This window comes from Rattus norvegicus, chromosome 9 (assembly GCF_021556685.1).
Source record: "Rattus norvegicus strain SHRSP/BbbUtx chromosome 9, alternate assembly SHRSP_T2T, whole genome shotgun sequence".
Classification (NCBI taxonomy): Eukaryota; Metazoa; Chordata; class Mammalia; order Rodentia; family Muridae; genus Rattus; species Rattus norvegicus.
The window spans coordinates 16962507-16984413 of NC_141542.1; the positions used below are offsets into that span (position 1 = coordinate 16962507).

At 38.7% G+C, this 21907-nt stretch overlaps 1 protein-coding gene across 3 annotated transcripts in view; it reads left to right on the plus strand.

Moving 5' to 3' along the window:
- St6gal2 (ST6 beta-galactoside alpha-2,6-sialyltransferase 2) overlaps positions 1-7664 on the plus strand; it is a 98114-nt gene extending 90450 nt beyond the window's left edge. Inside the window, exon 7 of one of the 3 annotated variants that reach the window (XM_087565073.1) lies at positions 92-3789. The gene's annotated coding sequence lies outside the window, so the exon portion shown is untranslated. Of the gene's footprint in view, positions 1-91; positions 3790-6285 lie in introns of those variants that run through there. The other 2 variants (XM_087565074.1, XM_087565075.1) reach the window with 2 other exon arrangements.
- The last annotated feature ends 14243 nt before the right edge of the window (positions 7665-21907 follow it).

Consider the following 21907-nt stretch of genomic DNA (forward strand, 5'->3'; position numbering starts at 1 on the left):
ATCAAGTAGAAAGAACACAATTTTGGCTAATATTGCCTTTAGAACCAAATGCTATCTTGTGATTAATTTTGTTACTCTTCTTACTTACCAGGCTTCAACCATCAGAGGTCTTCACACCTACCGTGGAAAGGAAAAAAATCAACAAACTAGGTCCTGAAAGGCCATTCTGGGTCATTTGTAGTTTTCTGACTTGAATGTAAAGGAATCCTCAAATCAGATCAGGTGTAAGGGTTGGATGTGAAGACAGATGTGGACAGTTTGGGGAGCTTAGGAAGCATAGATCCTTCTATGATAGCTTGGAGAAGACCTCTCTTTTTGCACCATTGGCCATTTGTGATTTGAGGATCACAAAATTGCAGTTTACTTCTAGATACTTAAAACTGGTGTTCTATGTTGTGAAGAATAAGACTGGGTAGAAGGTCACTGCTACATGCCCAGAATGCATGCTGAGATCTGATATGAGACTTTTAAGGCAGTGCCTCCCCCAGCAGCTGCCATTATTCTTGAAAGTCCCACTGCCCAGCAAAACAAAGATATATTTTTACATAGATTCTACTAACTCTGCACAATGCCATTTCAATTAATTGAAAGACTGTATAGTCAGCTCTTTATACTATATAGTCATGGTAGTGGGGTATACTTTCTAGGTTTTCTTACTTGTGAAACTAGTGTTCAGAAGATGTGGAAACTGCCTAGTCATGTGTTTCTGAGAACATATCTCCATCATTAAGCAAATATACTTATTATATTAGGAGAAGTCGTGATTTGAAATTTATAGATAGACTTTCCCAGACCTCTGAGTTTCCAGAGCTCTGGTATGGAACTGAACTACATATACCAGGCAAGTACACTTCTTACTTTGTTCTAAAAAGGTGATATCTCATTGCTATAGCTGAATGATGACATGAAGTGTAGCTGACAGAAGGCCACATTGAATGATATTCCGTAACTCTTTCCTCCTAGTCTAACTGAACTCTAGTCAGGAAACAAGTCAGGCTAACTTAAAGATTGATATTCCAGCATACACAGATTTACAGATCAGTAAAGTCAAGGTATAGCAGGAATCAATGATACTGAAAAATGCAGTACTGTTTTTTTCTTCACTGACTTCATTATCATTCCGAGGGTAGAGGAAAACATAGTAACCAATGATTAAATAACCCATTTTGCAGTTGTATGTTTAAAATATAATTGTGAGAATACAAAGCCTGGAAGGGAGAGCCATGGTGCTCTGAAAGAACGTGGAGAATTTTACCCTGATGATATCCACATGTCTGGGCTCAGTACAGGAAGAGAGAATGGTAGTTGATGAGGTAGTTGAGAAGCACTACCAAGTGGAAGTAAACCACTAAAGAAGGTCCTGCAGGTATCATACTTGCTGTGTTTTCAACAATGAATTCATATATAGATTCATATTTTACATACCCCTGGTGATAAAACAACAGCCCAGTTCACCTAGAGACAAGTGAGGCTTGCCTCCTGTGCATAGAACTTACGTGATAGCCAAAAGTGACCTACAGTTGCTTACATTTAACTCCGCACATTGGCCAATCAGAACTATAAGTCTCTAAATATGAATACATGAGAAAACTTGGATCAGAATTGTCAGCAGTTTGTGTGTGTGTGTGTGTGTGTGTGTGTGTGAGAGAGAGAGAGAGAGAGAGAGAGAGAGAGAGAGAGAGAATAACAGCATCCCATTACCTTTGATGATGATCCGCTTTTTGTCTGAGCTTTGAGTCCGTGTTCTAATAAATAAGGTTTACCTGTGTTTTTCTTCGTCCAGATTATTCCATATTGTTTTCTGGACCTAAGAATCAGTCTATTATAAGTACTTTAAAATGACTTCAAGAAGTTGGTTAACTTTATTCTTATTTTTCTAAATTACACTGATATTCTCTCTTGGATCTACTTTTCAAGGCAAGGCAAAACTTACCTTGTTTTCCAATAAAATGTTAAAGAGTACTATAATCCAAGCTTACTTTTGCAATGTTTCCATGGATCTTGGAACAACACTGTGATTAATATGGTCTCTGCAAGTGATAGCATTCAAATTACAGTAGGAGCCCATTTTCTGTAACAAATAATGTTAACTGACATATGCCAGGCACAGAAAGAGATGTCACTTGCTTCTCTTATATGTGGAAGCAAAAATAGTTGATCTAGGTTAGGAGTAAAAGAGTAAGTAGAAAAGACTGGAAAGGGGTAAGTCATGGCTACCACAGTAGATAGAATAACATTGTATTTGCTATGCACTCACTGTAAAGAGACTAGAGCTCACAACTTATTATAGTTGCTTGAAAGATACCAATATATATACATAAAGAATGAAGGAGATGAAAGTAGAAAGGACACTGATCTTGTAATACAAAGGCTCATTCTACCTGCGGCACACATTAGTCCAGAGGCAGGCAGTAAAAAGAAAGAACTTTACTACATGATTCATTAACTGATCAGAAAGCAGAATTCATCATAAAGGACCACCATTCTATAACCTGATTCAGGAACTACAGGCTGGTGACCTTCCCCAACATGGGGTGTTCAGTCAGATGATATAGCTAAATAACATAACAATACTACTGCTGCTGCTGCTGCTGCTGCTGCTGCTGCTGCTGCTGCTGCTGCTGCTGCTGCTGCTACTACTACTACTACTACTACTACTACTACTACTACTACTACTACTGCTACTACTATATCCAGACATCAGTTTCGTATCCTTCCAGACCTCTCTTCAACTCCCTTCTCCCCCAGATCCACCCCTGCCTCTACCTTCTATCAGAAAAGTGGACACCTTAGAGGGACATCCACCAAATAGCATAACAGCCTACAATATGTTTAGGTACATGCTATTGCTTCAAAGCTGAACCAAGAAACCCAGTAGGAAAAAAAAGGGTCCCACAAGCAGGCAAAAAAATCAGAGACAGCCCCAGCTCCCACAGTTAGGAATCCCACGAGAACACCATGCTACTCAGTTATAACATATACACAGAAGAACAAGATCAGATCCCTGCATGCATTCTGATCTCTTTAAGCCCCCATGAGTCCCAGGCAGTTGATTCTGTTGGCTTTGTTCTTATGGTATCCCTGACCCTTTTAATTCCTCTTATCCTTTCTTCTCCTATGCAAGACTCCCCTAACTTTGCCTAATGTTTAGCTGTGGGGTCCTGCATCTACTCTCATTAGTTACTGAATGAAGTATGTTTGTTTTCTCTAAATGAATGTTGCTCCAGGCTCTAGTCTTAGAACTCCCTGCAGGCAGTACAAACTGTAGGTTGAAGGTTTGTTAAATTGGTTTTAATTGCCTCATTGTCCAGATGATTTTCTGTGCTTCCAATCTCAGGAAAGAAATTATGATTCTTTTTCTGAGAAATAGCACAATTTCTCCAGGGTTTCTTCTCAGTATTCAATTCCTGAGACAGTACATCATCAGCAGACTAGAGGAAGTAGCTATGCAGAGACCAAGGACAAGCAGATAAATTAAGACAGAGTCGAGAAGGCTGAGGAGAAAGATGTTCCTATTATTTGTGGTGGGAGCAGGGTTCCTAGTTTCTCTCAAAAATTATTTCTTTAAAGTTGTTTTTGGTTATGTTAATATGTATGTATATGTATGTATTATAGATATACAAATATATACTTATCTATAAGTAAATACATATGTATACTTGTATATCCATGGTATATTCTATTTACTCTCCTCTCTCACTTTTTTTCTAAACTTGTCATCTCCTCTTTCTTTCAATTCTGCTTTCTGAATTCATGCCCTTAGAAAAATAAAATAAATCTTGGGACCCAATGATTTTTTTCCCCAGGACTGTTTGTGTGGCCATGGTTTGGATGTTTTTGATGCCTTACTTTATTTTGATGGTTACACAAAGGGTGCTTGTCCTGAGCTACCAAGCACCCTTTAAAAATGTGCCAATATGAAATATCCATCAAAATATAAGCAAATACACTTAGTAAGCCAACAATGTCAGTGTAGCTCACTAGTCTGCTCTTTGCCTAGCATGTAGAAGACCAGAAATTTGTTACCAGCATAGCAATAAGATATAAATGAATTAACAAAAACATCAAAATTGTCATATTTGTTATGGAACTAGGTAGAGCTGTTACTAGACTTCAGGGTCCTTGGCATGGATACCCAACCCTTATAATTAACAGCCTATAAAAACCAAGAACCTGAAGTAGTAGGATTCTGGTTACGGCTAAAATTAATGAGATCTAAGTTGTCTGATCTGGGTGGAGATGAAACATACTGAATTTCCCAGAAAATCATTAATTGATAGTTAACTAAACCTTATAAACTTTTAATTATCCAGAGGCTTTCTGTAAATTACATAGATAGCATTTTCTCCTCCTACAGGAATCAATTCAAGGCCAATAAGATTGTTCAGTGGGAAAGGCATCTGTTGCCAAGCCATATGATTTGAGTTCAGTACCTAGAATGTTAAGAGAGAACTGATTCCTATAACTTTTCCTCTGACCTCCACATATACATATGACATGCACCATGCAAACGTGCATGCACATGCACACACACACACACACACAAAATGTAATTTTAAAATTTTTCAAATGGAATCAAACCTAATAGGCCTGTCTAAAATCCTTATTAAATGACCTAAAATGAAACCTTCCCAGTAGAACAAATGGCCAACAAAAAGACTGAAAATATGTATTGGGAATAGTCTCTGTAGCCAATAGTGTCATAGAAGTTCGACAGCCATATACAAAGGGAAGAAGCTAGACTTCTATTTCTCAACATACATAAAGATGGATTTCAGGAGTGATGTGAGAACCTAAACTCTGAATTGATTAGGATAAAGTACAGAAAAAATGTGTGTAAAAACATTAGCCTGAGTACAGAAGACAGAAGCAAAATCAGAACAATATCTAAATAAAATCAAGCAGAGAAATAAGAGTGAGGCTCACTACAAAATGGGAGAGACTATCAGGTGACTACATCCCCCAAGTGGTATGTATCCAAAATATAAGAGAAACTTCAATGACCCAAATGGCCAGAAAGAAAAGCAAAAATAATTAGACTTTTTAAACTGGTAATAGACATAATAGGTATTTTTGAAAAAAGACATCCCAGTAACCAATAGGTATGTGTAAGTAAGATATAACCAAGCACTGTTAGAATGAAACAATGCACATCCAAAGCACAGTGAGATGAGACTTCATTAGAGTGGAATGGCTAGTATGGAAAAGAAAATCACTACTGACAGGAGTGAGGCAAAAAAGAGGCCTGTACACTATTGCTGGGAAGGCAAGTCAATGTATCCATTAACAGAATGTGACTTTGTAAACTAATTATACACAGAATGGCCAGATGGTCAGATTTATATACAAGGGGCATAAAACCAATATATCAAAGGGACCTCTGCACACTCTGATGCTTACCATAACACTATTCACAGTAGCCAGGGAATAACAAGCCAACCAAAATATGGATGAAGAAAATATAAGATCTATAATATATGTATACAGTATACATTTACACATACACATGTAGATTCATTGTAATTACCATTCAACCACTAGAAGCTCTGTCATGTGGAACAATATGACTAAAACTATAAATGTGATGGTTTGAATTTGCTTGGCCCAAGGAGTGTCACTAATTGAAGGTGTGGCAATATTCAAGTTGGTGTGGCCTTGTTGGGGGATGTGTGTCTTCTGACTGCCTTATGATCAAGATCAACTCTTGGCTCCTCCAGAACCAAGTCTGCCGGCATGGTGTCATGCTTCCCGTCATGATGAAAATTGAAACTCTGAAACTGTAAGGCAGCCCCCAAATAGGTGTTGTCAATTATAAGACTTCCCTAAGTGATGGTGTTTTTTCACAGCAATGAAACCCTAACTAAGATAATAAGACATCATATTGATTGTTGTAGAACTGTTTCCTCCCACATTATTCCTTCCATCTTGGAGGAAACTTAAGAAACAGCATGTTAAAAAGGATGTAAAATGACTAAGCCCATCCCTTCCCAAGCTTAAGTTTCATGTCTGGTGAGGTGTGGGTTTAGTCCCTTTCTTAAAAGAACCGTTTGATTTCCAGGCTGCAAATATATTCCTGGCCTAGAAGCATGAGACCCTCCCAATACTCTATATAAAGTGAAAATACCAACAACACTTTCCTCCCAAAAAATGTTTATGTCTGTGAAAATTAACTAATAACTTTCAGTTTAGGAAAAACTGCCCAATATCAATAAGAACAAGACATGTTGTAGAATTTTGTATTGCCTTGTATGCATCCTTACTATTTTATTTCATGATTTTCTTCAGCAATGATAGCTTCACACTGTAGGAGCTGGGAAACAAGAAGGCCAGAAGCCACCAGAAGGGTAAGAAGCGCTAAGACACTTCTCAAAACACCCAGGAAACTGTGTCTGTGCTTCTTGAAGCTTCCTGAGAAGTCCTGTTCTCTGCAGTTTCGATGCTTGACTCACCTCTTGGGAAGCAATTTCATCCATGGGTTGTTTGGTCAAACTATGTAGCAGCAATTGTGAAACTCCAAAGCTATGACATCCCTTGGTTCATCAAGATGAGAATTTATAAAAATCCATTGAGAAACGAGATGCCTATAGTCATCTTGAAATTTTATATATATAACTGTGAATCTCACAGCTACATGTATGCTTTTGTGAAAGTCTCATATTGACCTGAATGCTGTAGACATGCCAACACACACAGACACCCTCCCACACACACATACTGTTTTTATTTTTATTTAACTCTTTATTTTTAAATGTTATTCTTTTTATGGTTCTTTAGCCCAAAATATTTTGCTAACAAATTTTGAAATATGATATAATTACATCATTTTTCACATTCTCTTTCGACCCTCCTTACCATGCACTGCTCCCTCTTGCTGTCTCTAAAATTCAGGCATCTTTTTTTTAAAAAAAGTTGTTTTTACAAATATATGTAGGAGTGTATATGTCATGTATGTTTGTGTTTGTGTGTTTGCAGCCTGATCAGTCTGTATACACACATACTGTTTTATAAGAAGTTATGAAAAGAAGTGAATCAAGAGAAAGCCCAACTTTTTCTATTTTCTCACACTATACACACAATTTAGTTCAGAACAGATTACAGACAATAATAAAACACATTGTTTTGGAAAATCATGATGAAATCTTTATTATTTACAAAATATATTGCAAATATATATATATATATATATATATACATATACACACATAAGCAAAATGTGTGATTGGGCTGGTTGTCTCAGAGACCCAGATATCCCTAACAACCCATACTGCCAGTACTTCTGTGCCTAGTGTCATCACTATATCAGTGGGTGAACAATCATGGTACATTCTGGGAATCACACTGTTGAAAAGTAAGCCGGAGTTCAGTTCCTGTATCCCAAACTACTACATGAACTTTGAATCTGATAAAGCTTAAGGTTTATTTTCTTCATGTGCCACATAGGCATAATAACAGTTCCCACCAAGTGTGTTATTATGATTATGGATTTAAACAGTACTGGTAAATTATTTAACATTGGGTGAAACCAGGTGAATATGAATATGTCTCTATTTTAATTTGATCTTTCTCTTCATTCTATTATATCTAATTAATTAAATAATTGAAAGAAAGCCTAATAAATGCTAGATGGTTGTGTCCCCAGGGACATTCATCTCATAAACATATAAAAGCAACTAAAGTTGTCCAGTAATGGTTTCTTTTTCAGGTTCTTTAAACAAGTCTCGGGAATCTTCTTTTGCAACTAGAAAAGGAAACAAAACAATGGAGCAAAGAAGAACAACAATACCACAGGTCAATATGTTCCCAAAATATCTTCTTTGTTCCCTTACGTTTAACACCTACTTCCAAGAGATCTGTTACTAACTGCTTCCAATGAAGGAGTTAAGAATATTTCAGCGATTCTTGTCAAAATCTGTACTAACACCCCAGGGAAAGTATAACCCAAAACAAGTGGTGTAACAGCATGCTGTTATTTGCTTTGCAGTCTCTTTGTGCTTCCCTACTCTATCAGAACTGTTGATTGCTTCAAAGCAAACTGTCATGGACAAAACAGAAAACAGTGGTGATAGGCTCTTTCTCACACTGGTGCTGTTTGTTGGGTATCCTAACTGCTGAGAGGCACTGGCACAATAGATTTCAAGTCACTGGGCCAGGAGATTTAAAGGCACTTGCACAGCAGATTTAAACTGGTCTCATTCACACTTCTAGCAGGTAGTGCAACCTGCTGAATGGCTTCTCTCACTTCACTGTGGGGCTGTCTAGATGTCTATGAGGTGGGAAGCTTCCTCATAAGGGATGTCTGGACAGTGTTATGAGCAGACAAAAACTGAACTCCAGACCTCACATCTTACACATTCAAAGTGAAGGAGGGAAAAAAATGGTACCTCACAGGTGAGTGAGGACAAAATGATACTTGCCAAAGGACATGCATCAAGAAAGGGAATAATGTGGCAATTGAACTGTTGACTCGTGGCTCTCACTTATGCTACTACAAGGCTGTATCCATACCTAAACCACTGTGTTTTCCCATAAAATTGCCATAACAGAAAGTCATTAGAACTTTCTGTTTTCTGGTGCTATGATACAGTGTCACAAATAAATACAGGTATTTATTTCCAGAGTTGCAGAGGCTGAACAATTTAAGCTTAACATACTAGTATTTGACAAGGCCTTCTAGTGGTATCGTAATGTGAAAGAATGCAATATTTAGTGAGTGAGCATGCAAGAGAGGAGTGAAGTCAACAAGAACTCACTTTTATAGCAGGCATATAACTCCTGTGAAAATCGTATGCATCTATTCAGGAATATAGAATAGTCATCTCTGAAAGAACCCACATGAGCTAAATTTCAACATGAGATTTGGAGAGGTACTCCAAACAGCAGCTTACTGCTGTGGAGATGGTGAAGCTCATACTCTGCTTTTGGGAGTCAATCCAAAGAAAGAGTGAGGTCCAAACCCCAAAAGTCTTGTCCTAAGGCTAGCAGGAGTAGGACTGCTTTTTCCCCTTGCTCTAGGCCTAATTAAGTCTTACAACTCACACCTCTGCAGTCCTTGAAGTAGACATATAGCCTGGTGGTCAAACTACGGGTTAAGCTTCCTCTGTCCCTAAGAGGACAAGTCTAGCAATGACCTGGAACTCTTTTCATGCAAATAAAGCTTTCTCAACTCCTCTTCACAAGGTTATAATGTATACTCACCTCCCAGCAAACTTCTACCTACTCCCTAATGTTTATATAACTCTCTTTACCCCATGTACAGACGAGCTGTTTTGTTGAAAACTTTCTCAGAGAAGGCTATTTCTCTCGCACTCCTGCAACCCTGTGGAACCCAGCCACCTGGATGAGCTCTGTTTCTTCCATATCGGCCCAGTATGCAATACTAGCTGTGTACATCAAGCACAGAAGCAGAACTGACATAGAAAAGGCACAGAACCCTCATAGAAGCAAAGGGAGATAGTGGGTTTCTGGAGGGGAAACCTAGAAAGGGGATAACATTTGTACTGTAAATTAAAAAATAAAAAAAAAACCCTAATGAATAAAGTCTAGGCATATCAACCTTTTCCCAAAACACCTAGACATTTAGACATTAACTATGTGTTTGAAAGAAGGAGAGCACCTTCATTTGATAATTTCTCTCTACCTTACAAGGCATCCTTCTTACTACCTTCTAAACCATAATTAATAGAGTTTCTGAATACATGAAAGAATGGGATATGTAGTTGGAAGATAGCTCAGTGAGTATGAGGATACACCATTTCATCCAGAGTTTAATTCCCAATACTCATCTCATGGGGCTCACAATGACTTCTATTTCCACAGGAAACCGACAACTTACTTGACCATTCCCACACATATGCATAATTTAAAATAATAAAAAGGAACTTTTAGAGTAATTATGTAATGTGCACTATAAAAATACAGGGACAAAGAATGGAGCAGGGACTGAAGAAAAGATCATCCAGAGACTGCCCTACCTCTGGATCCATCCCACATACAGTCACCAAACCCAGACACTACTGTGGATGCCAAGAGGAGCTGGCCGACAGGAGCCTATTATAACCATTTCCTGAGAGGCTTTTCCAGAGCCTCACAACCATTAGACTGAGCACGGGATCCACAATAGAGGAGTTAGAGAAAGGACTGAAGGAGCTAAAGGGTTTTACAAACTCCATAAGAACAACAATATCAACTAACCAGACCCCCCCCCCAGAGCTCCCAGGGACTAAACCACCAACCATTGAGCACACATGGAGGAACCCATGACTCCTGCAGTATATGTAGCACAGGATGGCATTGTCTGGCATCAATAGGAGAAGCCCTTGGTCCTGTGAAGGCTTGTTTCCCTGTTGTAGGGGAATGCCAGGATGGTGAGGTGGGAGTAGGTGGGTGGGAGTGGGAGCATCTTCAAAGAAGCAGGGGGAGGAGGAGGGAGAAGGGGGATGAAAATGTAGGAAAGGGGATAACATTTGAAATGTAAATACATAAATATCCAATAAAAATTAAAAAAAAAAAAGAAAAGGCACAGAGAAGTCTCCAAAGAGCTTGCTGTCATCAGCACTTCTTGCTCATTTCTTGGTGCCACAGAAGTGAAGCCTTTTGTTTAACTTCTCCAACATCCTTGCCCAAACAGTGTGACTTTCTGAATGTAGTTGGGAGGAGCTGGGTAAACCTACGATCAAATGTGTCGTTCTATGCAGCTTCCCAGTAAGCCCCTCAAAGTCTACTTGCTCCACTGCCTCAGGAGAGAGGGCTGATGGAACTTTGTTAGAGAACCTAATAAGCATAATGGTTATAGGCTTATGCTTTTTGATCTGTGCCAGCATGCAATTACTGGGACGCAGTGTCCTCAACTTTACTCACCAGCACTTGTAGTATGTGAAAGCTAGTGTTCCTTATACTAAAGCTCCTGGACTAACTGTTTCTTCTTTGAATACTGATGAATAAAATTTGAGCAATGTAATATTATTCCTCATAGAGAACCAAATTTTAAGGGAAATGAGATGTTAACCATGCATGAAATGTGGTGCAGAGCTGTAAATTCTTAACTGCAGTTGTTTAAACCTACATGCTATGTAAAGCAAGCTTCAGAATTACTGGATGCTCCATAAAAGGCACCAGTGAAACAGAGAACTTGGAGTCTAATGGCCATTTATTACTCCTGCAGAATCCAGTGGAGCAAAAGCAATTCGGCTCTCACCTTCCTGCATTGCAGGGAAGACAAAGCTGCTAGAGATACCGTGAAGAAATGCTTTTTCTTCCTCACTAAACAGTAAAGGCTTAGGAGAACTAACCGGGTGTTGAGTTCTGAAAGTGACTGAATCATAACACAGATGAATGTCATAGTCTTGCCAGGTATCTTAGATAACATGAGGGGAAGTGGATAGCTGCTGCACTTAGAGTAAGATTGTTGGATCTCTGTGTTGTTGAGTTACGTAATCTGGCACTCATCTCTTGTTCTAAGTATCTTCTTCAGGGCATCTGAGTCTACCCTTACTTAAGAACACATGTTAGCTACACATATATAGATACCTTGCACGGATGTTCTGCATCACTTCAGCCCAACAACTTTCCTTGCTTTCTATATCAATGATTAGAATATAGTATCTATGGTTTCACTGTGGATTCCACGGTCTAAGCATAATATTTTCTGAAACTCTCTTATATAATAATAAAAAACAAAATTTAACCAATGTTCATTCAAGGAAAGAAAATACACAGAAATACATTCTGGAGGTAACTCATTTGACCAAAATATTCTAACATTTGACTCTAGCTACATTTCAGGCTTCCTAAACTGTGTGAGTCCTTAGAGAAGGCTCTATAGTCAATTCATCCCACTGGGCAAGATGCTACACTCTTCAGAGGTACATATTTCAGCATGTACAATGTAGTCTTTAGTATTTTCTTTTCTTTTTATTTAATTTACTTTTTAATTGGACTGTTTTAAATTCACATTCAAATGTTACCCCCTATCCCAGTTTTCCATCCATAAGCTCCCAATCCCATCGCCCTCCACCTTCTTCTACGAGGGTGTTCCCCCTCCCCAACCATACCCCTTTCCTACCTCCCTGCCCTGATATTCCCCTACACCTGGTGGAGTGGCATCTACCCTTGGCAGGAACAAGTGCTTCTCCTCCCATTGGTGCCCAACAAGGTCATCTTCTGCTACATATGCAACTGGGACAATGGGTCTGTCCATGTTTACTCTATGGATAGTGGTTTAGACCCTGTGAGTTCTGGTTGGTTGGTATGGTTGTTCTTATTGGGTTGCAAGCTCCTTCAGCTCCTTCAATTCTTTCTCTAACTCCTCCAGTGGAGACCCCATTCTCAGTTCAATGGTTTGCTACTAGCATTCACCCCTGTATTTGTCATGCTCTGGCTGAGCCTCTCAGGAGAGTGCTATATCAGGCTCCTGTGAGATTGCACTTCCTGGCTTCATCAATGTTATCTAGTTTTGGTGGCTGTGTATGTATATAAATATATATGGGCTGGATCCCCAGGTGGTGCAGGCTCTGATTGGCCATTCCTTCATTCTCTTCTCCAAATGTTGTCTTGTTACATGCTTCTATGAATATTTTGTTCCCCCCTTTAAAAAAGACAAGCATCCACACTTTCAGTCCCTTTTCTTGAACTTCATGTGGTGTGTGGATTGTATCATGGGTAATCCTAGCTTTTGGGTTATTATCCACTTATCAGTGAGTGCATACTGTGTGTGTGTGTGTGTGTGTGTGTGTGAGAGAGAGAGAGAGAGAGAGAGAGAGAGAGAGAGAGAGAGAGAGAGAGAGAGAGAGAGAGAGAGATTGGGTTACCTCACTCAGGGTGATATTATCGAGTTCCTTCCATTTGTCTATGAATTTCATCAAGTCATTGTTTTTGATAGCTTAGTAGTACTCCATTGTGTAGATGTACCACATTTTTCTATATCCATTCCTCTGTTGAAGGGCATCTGAGTTGTTTCCACCATCTGGTTATTATAAATAAGACTGCTATGAACTTGGTAGAGCACGTGCCCTTGTTATATGTTGCAGCATCATTTGTGTATATGCCCAGGAGTGATATAGCTGGGTCCTCAAGTAGTATAATATCCAATTTTCTGAGGACCTTCCAGACTGATTTGCAGAGTGGTTGTACCAATTTGCAATCCCAAAAACAATGGAGGAGTGTTCCTCTTTCTCTACATCCTCACTAGCATCTGTGGTCAACTGAGTTTTGAAACTTTGCCATTCTGATTAGTGTAAGGTAGAATCTCAGGGTTGTTTTGCTTTGCACTTCCCTGATGACTAAGAATGTTGAACATTTCCTTAGGTACTTCTCAGGCATTCAATATTCCTCAGCTTATAATTCTTTGTATACCTTTGTACCCTATTATTAATAGGAGTATTTCTTTGTATATATTGGATATTAGCCCTCTATCAGATATAGGATTGTTAAAAAATTTTTTCCAATCTGTCGATTGCCATTTTGCACTATTGACAGTCTACCTTGCCTCACAGAAGCTTGCAGTTTCATGGGGTTGTTGATTCTTGACCTTAGAGTATAAGGCATTGGTGTTTTATTCAGGAAATTTCCCACAGTACCCATTTGTTGAAGCTGTTCCCCATTTTTCTTATATTAGTTTGAGTCTATATGGTTTTATGGGAAGGTCCTTGATCCACTTGGACTTGGGCTTTGTACGTGGGCAATAAGAATGGATGGATTTTCATTCTTTTACATGCTGATCTGCAGTGAAACACCACCATTTATTGAAAATGCTATCTAATTTCAACTGAATGGTTTTAGTTCCTTTGTCAAAGATTAAGTGACCATAGATATGTGGGTTCATTTCTGGTTCTTCAATCTTATTTTATTGCTCTTCCTGCCTGTCTCTGTACCAATACCATACCATTTTAAACCTATTGCTCTATAATACAGCTTGAGTTCAGGGATGGTGATTCCCCCAGAAGTTCTTTATTGTTGAGGATAGGTTTCACTATCCTGGGTTTTTTGTTACTTCAAATGATATGCAAATTGCTCTTTCTAACCCTATGAAAAGTTGAGTTGGAAATTTAATGGGTATTGCATTGAATCTGTAGATAGCTTTTGGCAAAATGGCCATTTTTATGAGCACACCAATCCATGAGCATGGGAGATCTTTCCTTATTCTGAGTTCTTCAATTTCTTTTTTTAGAGACATGAAGTTCTTGTCATACAGATCTTTCACTTGTCTGGTTAGAATCACACTGAAGTATTTTATATTATTTGAGACTATTGTGAATGGTGTCATTCACCAAATTTCTTTCTCAGCCTGTTGAGTAGAGGAAGGCTACAGATTTGTTTGAGGTTTTTTTTTTTTTTTGGTTCTTTTTTTCGGAGCTGGGGACCGAACCCAGGGCCTTGCGCTTCCTAGGTAAGCGCTCTACCACTGAGCTAAATCCCCAGCCCCTTGAGTTAATTTTTTACCCAGCCACTTTGCTGAAGTTGTATATCAGGCTTAGTAGTTCTCTGGAAGATCTTTTTTGGTCACTTAAGTATACTGTCATATCATCAGAAAATAGTTATATTTTTACTTCTTCCTTTCCTTTTAACCTTTTGTTGTCTGATTGCTCTGCTAGGACTTCCAGAACTATATTCAATAACTAGGAAGAGAGTGGACAGCCTTGTCTAGTCCCTGATTTTAGTGAGATTCAAGTTTCTCTCCATTTAGCTTGATGTTGGCTACTGGTTTGCTTTATATTGCTTTTACTAAGTTTAGCTATGAGCCTTTACTTCCTGATCTTTTCAAGCGTTTTAACATGAAGGAGTGTTGAATTTTTTTAAATGCTTTCTCAGCATCTAATGAGATGATCATATGGTTTTTTTTTCTTTCAGTTTGTTTACGCTATTGGTATTATGTATTCTATGAAGGTCTGATAGAATTCTGCATTAAACCCATCTATCTGGTCCTGGACTTTTTTGGTTGGGAGATTTTTAATAACTGCTTCTATTTCTTTAGGAGTTATGGGGTTGTTTATATGGTTTATCTTATCCTGATTTAACTTTGGTGCCTGGTATCTGTCTAGAAAATGGTCCATTTCCTCCAGATTTTCTAATTTTGTTGAATATAGGCTTTTATAGTAGGATTTGATGATTTTTTTAATTTCCTCAGTTTCTTTTGTTATGACTCCTCTTTCATTTCTGATTTTGTTAATTTGGATACTATCTCTGTGCCCTCTGTTTAATCTGGCTCAGGGTTTATCTATCTTGTTGATTTTCTCAAAGAACAAGCTCCTTGTTTTGTTGATTCTTTGTTTAGTTCTTTTGGTTTCTATTTGGTTGTTTTCAGTCCTAAGTTTGATTGCTTCCTGCAGTCTACTCCTCTTTGGTGAACTTACTTATTTTTCTTCTAGAGCTTTTAGGTGTGCTGTCAAGCTGCTACTGTATGCTCTCTCCAGTTTTGTTTTGTTTTGTTTTGGTTTTTTTTTTTTTGAGGCACTTAGAGCTATGAATTTTACTATTAGCATTGATTTCATTGTGTCCCATAAGTTTGGTAATGTACTTTCATTTTCATTAAATTCTAAAAAGTCTTTAATTCCTTTATTTCTTCCTTCACCAAGGTATCATTTAGTAGAGTGTTGTTCAACTGCCATGTATATGTGGTCTTTCTGTTGGTTTTGTTGTTATTGAAGACAGCCTTAGTCCATGGTGATCTAATAGAATTCATGGGATTGTTTCAATCTTCTTGTATGTGCTGAGGCCTACTTTTTAGCTGATTATATGGTCAATTTTGAAGTAGGTAGCAGGAGGTGCTGAAAAGAAGATATATTCTTTTGTTTTAGGATGAAATATTCTATAAATAACTGTTAAATCCATCTGGTTCATAACTTCTGAAGTTTCTCTATGTTTCTGTTTAGTTTTCATTTCCATGATCTGTTCATTAATGAGAATGGGATGTTGAAATCTCCCACTATTATTGTGTGAGGTGAAATGTGGACATTGAGCTTTAGTAATGTTTCTTTTATGAAAGTAGGTTCCCTTGAATTTGGAACATAGATATTCAGGATTGAGAGTTCATCTTGGTTGGTTTTTCTTTCATGAATATGAAGCGTCCTCCCTAATCTTTTTGATAACTTTTGGTCAAAAGTTGATTTTATTGTATTATTAGAATGGCTACTCCAGCTTATTTCTGTGACCACTTTCTTGGAAAATTGTTTTCCAGCCTTTTACTCTGAAGTAGTGCCTGTGTTTATCACTGAGGTGTGTTTCCTGTATACAGCAAAATGTTGGGTCCTCTTTCTGCATCCAGTCTGTTTGTGTATGTCCTTTTATTGGGAAATTGGGTCCATCGATGTTAGGAGATATTAAGGAATAATGATTGTTGTTTCCTGTTATTTCTATTGTTAGAGGTGGAATTATGTTTGAGCGTCTGTCTACTTTTGGTTTCCTTGCAAGGAGATTAGTTTCTTGTTTTCCTAGGGTGTAGTTTCCCTCCTTGTGTTGGAGTTTCTGTCCTTTGTCAGGCTGGATTTGTGGAAAGATATTATGTAAATTTGGTTGTGTTATGGGATATCTTCGTTTCTTCTTCTATTTTAATTGAGAATTTAGCTGGATATAGTAGCCTGCGCTGGCATTTGTGTTCTCTTAGGATTTGTATGACATCTTCCCAGAAACTTCTGGCTTTCATAGTCTCTGGTGAGAAGTATGGTGTAATTCTGATTGGTCTAATTTATATGTTACTTGACTTTTCCCCTTACCACTTTTAATATTCTTTCTTTCTTTCGTGTGTTTTGTGTTTTGACTATTTTGTGACAGGAAGAATTTCTTTTCTGGTCCAATCTATTTTGACTTCTGTATGCTTCTTGTATGTTTATGGGTATCTCTTTCTTTAGGTTAGGAAAGTTTTCTTTATAATTTTGTTGAAGCTATTTACTGACTCTTTAATTTGTGAGTCTTTACTCTCTTCTGTACCTATTATCCTTAGGTTTGATCTTCTCATTGTGTGCTGGATTTCCTAGATGTTTTGGGGTAGGAGTTTTTTTGCTTTTTACATTATCTTTGATGGTTGTGTTGATGTTTTCTACAGTATCTTCTGCCCCTGAGTTTCTTTTTTTATCTCTTATATTCTGTTGGTGATGCTTGCATCTATGACTCCTGATCTCTTTTCTAGGTGTTCTATCTCCAGGGTTATCTTTTTTGTGATTTCTTTATTGTTTCTCTTTCTTTTTTTTAAATTTATTAACCTGAGTATTTCTTATTTACATTGCGATTGTTATTCCCCTTCCCAGTTTCTCGGCCAACATCCTCCCAACCCCTCCCCTTCTATATGGTTGTTCCCCTCCCAATCCCCCCCATTACCACCCTCCCCCCAACAATCACGTTCACTGGGGGTTCAGTCTTGGCAGGATCAAGGGCTTCCCCTTCCACTGGTGTTCTTACTAGGCTATTCATTGCTAATTATGAGGTTGGAGCCCAGGGTTAGTCTGTGTATAGTCTTTGGGTAGTGGCTTATTCCCTGGAAGCTCTGGTTGGTTGGCATTGTGGTTCATATGGGGTCTCGAACCCCTTCAAGCTCTTCCAGTTCTTTCTCTGATTCCTTCAACGGGGGTCCTGTTCTTAGTTGAGTGGTTTCCTGCTGGCATTCGCCTATGTATTTGCTGTATTCTGGCTGTGTCTCTCAAGAGAGATCTACATCTAGTTCCTGTCAGCCTGCACTTCTTTACTTCATCCATCTTATCTAATTGGGTGGCTGTATATGTATGGGCCACATGTGGGGCAGGCTCTGAATGTGTGTTCCTTCTGCCTCTGTTCTAAACTTTGCCTTCCTATTCCCTGCCAAGGGTATTCTTGTCCCCCCTTTTAAAGAAGGAGTGAAGCATAAGCTTTTTGGTCATCCCTCTTGAGTTTCATCTGTTCTGTGCATCTGGGGTAATTCAAGCATTTGGGCTAATAGCCACTTATCAATGAGTGCATACTGTGTATGTTTTTCTGTGATTGGGTTACCTCACTCAAGATGATATTTTCGAGTTCCATCCATTTGCCTATGAATTTCATAAAGTCATTGTTTTTGATAGCTGAGTAATATCCATTGTGTAGATGAACCATATTTTCTGTATCCATTCCTCTGTTGAAAAGCATTTGGGTTCTTTCCAGCTTCTGGCTATTATAAATAAGGCTGCTATGAACATAGTGGCGCATGTGTCTTTGTTATTTGTTAGAGCATCTTTTGGGTATGTGGTAGTTCAATGTCCAATTTTCTGAGGAACCTCCAGACTGATTTCCAGAATGGTTGTACCAGTCTGCAATCCCAGCAACAATGGAGGAGTGTTCCTCTTTCTCCGCATCCTCGCCAGCATTTGCTGTCCCCTGAGTTTTTGATCTTAGCCATTCTCACTGGTGTGAGGTGAAATCTCAGGGTTGTTTTGATTTGCATTTCCCTTATGACTAAAGATGTTGAACATTTCTTTAGGTGTTTCTCAGCCATTCTGCATTCCTCAGCTGTGAATTCTTTGTTTAGCTCTGAACCCATTTTTAATAGGGTTATTTGTCTCCCTGCAGTCTAACTTCTTGAGTTCTTTGTATATTTTGGATATAAGCCCTGTGTCTGTTGTAGGACTGGTAAAGATCTTTTCCCAATCTGTTGGTTGCTGTTTTGTCCTAACCACAGTGTCCTTTGCCTTACAGAAGCTTTGCAGTTTTATGAGATCCCATTTGTCGATTCTTGATCTTAGAGCATAGGCCATTGGTGTTTTATTTAGGAAATTTTCTCCAGTGCCTATGTGTTCGAGATGCTTCCCCACTTTTTCTTCTATTAGTGTGGAGTGTATCTGATTTGATGTGGAGATCCTTGATCCACTTGGACTTAAGCTTTGTACAGGGTGATAAGCATGGATCAATCTGCATTCTTCTACATGTTGACCTCCAGTTGAACCAGCACCATTTGCTGAAAATGCTTTCTTTTTTCCATTGGATGTTTTGTCTCCTTTGTCAAAAATCAAGTGACCATAGGTGTGTGGGTTCATTTCTGGGTCTTCAATTCTATTCCATTGGTCTATCTGTTTGTCTCTGTACCAATATCATGCAGTTTTTATTACTATTGCTCTGTAATACTGCTTGAGTTCAGGGATAGTGATTCTCCCAGAAATCCTTTTATTGTTGAGGATAGTTTTAGCTATCCTGGGGTTCTCTTTCCATTTTTAAATCCAGAATGGTTTTGTTCAATTCCTTCACCTGTTTGATTGTGCTTTCCTGTAATTCTTTAAGGGATTTGTGCTTCCTCCTTAAGGGCTTCTACTTTTTTCCTGTGTTGTCCTCTTTTTCTTTAAAAAAGTTACTTTTGTCCTTCTTAAATGCCTCTATCATCACCACAAGATGTGAATTTTAAACCCACATCTTACATTTCCAGTGTGTTTGGATATCTAGTATTTGCTTTGGTGGGAGAACTGGGCTCTGATGATGCCAAATAGTCTTGGTTCCTATTGCTTAGTTTCCTGTGCTTTCTTCTTGCTGTCAGGTTGTCTCTCGTGTTAAGCTTGTCTTGCTATCTCTGATTATTGCTTGACCCTCGTGTAAGCTTGTGTGTCAGCACTCCTGTAGACCTGTTTCCTTTCAGCCTTATCTAGGTTCAGAGAGCTGTGAGACTGGGTCATCTCTGGGTGCAGGCAGAAACTGGAAGGCCCTTGTCCCTGACTGTTCCTGGATTTGTGTGTCCTGAGACCACAAGGCAGATCACTTGGAGTGGAAGAGTTGGTCTTTTCTCTGCTCTCAGTTGTTTTTATGCTTCTGGTGACTGACTTTCAGCTCTGGGTGCAGGCAGAAACAGGAAGGGTCATGCCTCTGACTTTTTCCTGTGCCCAGATGGCACAGAGGGCACTAGGTGGGTCCTCCTCTTGGGCCAGAAATGTGAATAGAAATAGTCATCTCCCCTGATCTCTCAGAATTATCTACACTTTTGCAAGTCCTGCTCTCTCTACCATGGAATTTGGGTTCAAAATGCTGTGGGACTGGTTCAGCTTCAGGCACAGGAAGAATCCCTAGTATTTTCATAGAGAAGGTCACATTCAAGTTTTTGAAACAAATTCAACCTTTATCTGCAGAACCAAAGCCTTCCTGGATCGTATAGACTCCTTGTAATTTCTCTGGGATCCCAAATGTTCATTAAGAAATCACATGTTCTTTCAGTCACTCAGCTACAAAGGTTGGTGTGGGCAACTACTGCTAAGCCTCAAATTGAACTGTCATGTGGTAAAACATGATCCAAGCAAGACTTAAAAGTACAGAATTTTTGACTAAGTACTCAAACTTCTGTGTTACTGTTTCTCCTGCCTACTATCTTTCCTTCAATATATATTGGTCTCCTGATAGGTATCACGAAGGGCCAAGTGACCGAGGATTAAACAAAGTCATGAGCCTTTTTTCAGATATATACAGTTGTATGTGAAAGGAACATCTATAATTACAGTCCAACAGGTGAGTAGCTTCTTGGGCAGAGGTAAGGCTGGGTTCCCAGGATTGCTTACTGTAATTGTAGGAACAAACACTATAAATACACAAGTAGCTCTGGGAATCCACCCTCAGTGGAACTAAAGTCAGAAAGTGAGAGCATTGGTTTCTTGAGACTTTAATAAAACCTCATAAATAAAGTGTTTCTGAAATGGCAGCATTACATACTTGGACCATTCATTTCCACTTCTAATAGTTTGCCCATTAGATCTATGAGCAAATAACGGAAGGTTTGATAGTTATATCCCAGCAACAAATACCTTGTTGCTAATCAAGGAGCCCATCATAGTGCAGGACAACACTCCTGACTATGTCCTTAACTAGAGCCTATTTGACCCTAGTTTGGTATTGTGCAGGTAGAAGATGACATGATTTTACTGAACTGTTAAATCAAGTATGGCTTTGCACTACTGGCTGAGGTGAATCAGTCTCTCCTTTTGGAAGTATATTCTAGAACCTCAGTGGACTCCTAATATGACAAAATCTCCCAACAATCTTTGTTCTATTTTTCCTATATATACACAAACAAAATGTTCACTTGTCCAACTTCACTAATCACTAGACAAGTACCATGACTTTAACTTTTTCATAGAAGTGAAAATACCATGAATTTCTTTTTCCCCACAGATTTACAGAAATCAAATTGATCCTTTGTTGGGAGTGATGCCCTTGAAACCCTCTGTTGTTGATGTTATTATTATGGCTAGAATTAAATATGGCTGGGTTCATGGAAAATCCCCAGCCAGCTGCAGAAGACTAATACAAACTTGTGGTCAAGATGAATAATAATATGATAAAGTTCTGTTGCTGAGAATTACATCTGACGTCAAGACACCCAATGTGATGACCTGTAACCTTTCTGAAAAACCAACATCCTGCTGACTAATAGATATGACAAACCTGTCACCTTTCTGACATCCAGTTGACATCAGTTGACCACAGGAATACTGTGTCCTTGGCCTGTGTAAATGTTTCATACTTCTCCCCTCCCTCTGTTACGGAATAAATTCAGCCTTGGGGGAAAACAAAATTGTTGCCTTGATCAGACTCTAGTCTTGGTGTCCTTCTTCGTGTCTCTTGTCCCCCATTCTCTTCCAGGTACCCTCAGCACCCTCGTTGACAATCCTTCTTGTAGTTCTCAGGAATCCCAGCATTTCACCTTTTTGCTTTCCATAGTTGAAACTTGTAAGAAACATATTATCATTTCTTCATATAAAGAGCTTGCCAGTAGCTGCCTATTGTGCAAATGCTGTGGCCCCATTTATAATGCAGCAAGTTGTTAGGAGTTGGCTTAATACGTTTATTTAGCAGAATAATCATAGTACAGGATATGACCTATTCACAGATCTTGTAGTACTTTTTCTGTCAAATATTATTTCACTCTGGGCATCAGGGGCATAAAGGATTTTTCTTATAGAAATATGTCTCTACCTCATGATAAAGGCAGGTCTCCCAT